At 34.8% G+C, this 2,912-nt stretch overlaps 1 pseudogene; it reads right to left on the reverse strand.

Moving 5' to 3' along the window:
* Nucleotides 1-262: 262 nt before the first annotated feature.
* LOC106735450 (40S ribosomal protein S15a pseudogene) lies at nucleotides 263-677 on the reverse strand (annotated as a pseudogene).
* Nucleotides 678-2,912: the final 2,235 nt, after the last annotated feature.

Consider the following 2,912-nt stretch of genomic DNA (forward strand, 5'->3'; position numbering starts at 1 on the left):
GATTTTTGCTATAGGGAATGTGTGTTCACTATAGAGATAAAAAACCAGAAAGCAAGAAATAACCCTCCAGGGGGCATGGCTACACCACAATCCCTTCTCCTCCGTTTTCCTCTTGGGACTTTGTGCATGCACACACATGCACCCAGTGAAAATTTTTAGCCATGGGGTCTAGAACTCCAACCACAGTTGACATGTGAGAGTCCATTATGCCATCTGCTAGTCCCCATTTTTATTTCTTTTTTTTTTCCCCAATGAGGCATTTTATTCGTATATGTGTATTACATCCCTAGAAAAAGAATCCCAGGATTCTCCCTCCTGTATGTTTCCGTCTTGCTTCTTCATGATCCATGATGCCAGCTGAGGTTTTCAGTATAATGAAACCAAACTGATGGGATAGGGGCAGATTATTCTGCCATTTCTCTAATTTTTGAGTTGCACATCAAATCTGGGGCTGATCACTCCACACTTGTTTAACCTGCCAGTGAGGTTCACAACAATTTTTTCAGCTCTGTGGTCATCAATGATTTCAAATTCGCCAATGTAACCTTCTTCATCATCACAGTTAGAAACTGGACAATGACTTTCGAGCACGGCCTAATAAGAACCTGGCGTTTGCCTCTCTTTTCAGTATTGTTAATGCTCTGAAGGGCATCAGCCAGGACATTCATGTGCACCATAATGGTGGCACAGAAAGATGGCGAGAAGAGCCCCATTTTTATTTCTTACCACTAAATTCTATTACCTCCAAAAGTCAGTGAAAATGTAAATAAATATTAATGAAGTATGAACATTAAATTTTAAGATCTTGAAGCTGAGAATTTCTCATTTTGTTTGAAAACAGATTAGATTACTTCTGCTAATCTTATATAGTATTTACAGTTACATTATATCCATATATATGATATAATGCATGTTTAAAATTTCTACGAAGAGGCATAGCTTGGTTGCACAGGCAGTAGAAAACCGAACTTCAGAGCTGGAAGTTGCATGACTTAAACTTGAGTTGGGATTATGCACAAGCATACCCAAGACCCTGAAGAGCAGGAGGACTGGGTGGCAAAATCCTGTCCAGAGTAATTCTGTGTGTGTGTGTGTATGTTATGTACACACATGTGCTCTCTACAATGAATAAAGTAAAAAACAAAAAACACTGTAAAAAGAAATATGGTAAGGTATGTGTCCTACAATCAAACATTTCATTATTGAATATGATGCGGTTTTGTGCCAAATTAAGAGCCAAATATAGTATAAACTGATTTGGTCATATTTTATAAGCAAAATTAGTATTTTATCAAAATGAGTAAATGAGTGCTTCCATTGATATCTTTGTTAATCTTAATTAAAATTAAAGTTGCATTTGGTGTGTGTTGTTTTTAAAAAATTGTAACAGATAACAACTGTTTCACAACTTGTAACCTTCCCAGTGATGCCAATTTCTTTTAAGCACTCTTTGAACTATATTACCTAATTTTAATTTCTCATCACTTAAATTGTTGCTTTGCTAAGCACTTCTTTTCTTTTTTTTTTTGATCCAGAAGTGTTGCTTTTAATTTTGAAAGTCACTTATACAATATATTTACTGTAGATAATGCCACAAGATAACAGAGCTGGAAAATGTCAAAGATTATTTTTTCAGTCTCTAGTAACAGTTCATGACACTTAAAAAATTATTGTCAGCAGAATATTGAAGACAAATCATTTTCCTCATATTTCTGCAGAAATGCACAAATTAAACCTTTCAGCTAGAGTGACATTTATTAACCTGAACGTGAGATTAAGTATAGCATTTGTCCTAAGTCATATTTTGTACTCCTCTAGAACCTTTCATCTTAAACAGTCAAAAAAGTTAAAAATAATTAATTCTATAATCCTCATAAGACTCCTATAGCTAGGTAATTATTTTTATTCCTCTTTTATTGATCAAGAAGCCAAGGCATTGAGATTACACCAAAGTCATACCAAAAGTTAAATCTAACTCTAAATATAAGGGTTTTTGATGGAAAGTGGACAAATATGAAAGATTTACTGCTGAGTGAAGCAAGCCAGTCTATGAAGGAGAGACATTGTATGTCTCCACTTACTATAAACCCGAATGTCTGCACTCTATGGATGAAACTGAAAGATTAGAGGGTACAAAAACATGGAAAATGGTTATAGATACCAGATACAGGGTGAGAAGAGGGTGGGAGGAGGAAAGTGTGAGGGAAGACATCGAGGAGAAAAATAGAGATGCAAGACATTTACAGGACAGAGACTGAACTGGTGTGAAATATATTCAAGTTGGAAAATTAACTTTACAATTAAGTGATGTATAGTGATTGAATGCTTAAAAGAAAATAAATTATTAATAAAAGAGCTGTGTTTTGACTGTCCAGGTTTCTTTTTTTGTTTTCTTTTTCAGGTTTTTGCCATAGGACACATGCCATCACTGGAGAGAAAGAAGACAGAGAAACAGTGTGAGGGAAAGTGGGCAATTATCCTCAGGGGTGATGGTTACACCATGATCCCTTCTCATCCATTCTCCTCCTGGGATTTTTGAACATGCACACAACATACCCTGGTGTAATTTTCAAGCTGCTGGGTCTGGTACTCAAACTGTGATCAGCCATGTGGGAATCCAGAGCTGTAACCACTATGCAACCTGTTTGCACCCAGATTTCTATTATAAAGTTGCATTTTTATGGGACCAAAAAATGTGGTATTATTTTAAGATAATTTTATAGTTTTATCAACTCGACTAGGGAGAAATGTCCACATGTTGAAATATTCACTTCGTAAGCTAAACAACATAAATGAATGTGTAAAAAAAATGAAATTAAAAAATTTAAATAAATAAATAAATAAAAATCCAAAACAGTTCTTTAGAAATATCTTTTTCAAAATATGTTTTCCTGAATAATAGTAGAACTTGT

Source organism: Tupaia chinensis, unplaced genomic scaffold (genome assembly GCF_000334495.1).
Source record: "Tupaia chinensis unplaced genomic scaffold, TupChi_1.0 Scaffold000393_1, whole genome shotgun sequence".
Taxonomy (NCBI): Eukaryota; Metazoa; Chordata; class Mammalia; order Scandentia; family Tupaiidae; genus Tupaia; species Tupaia belangeri.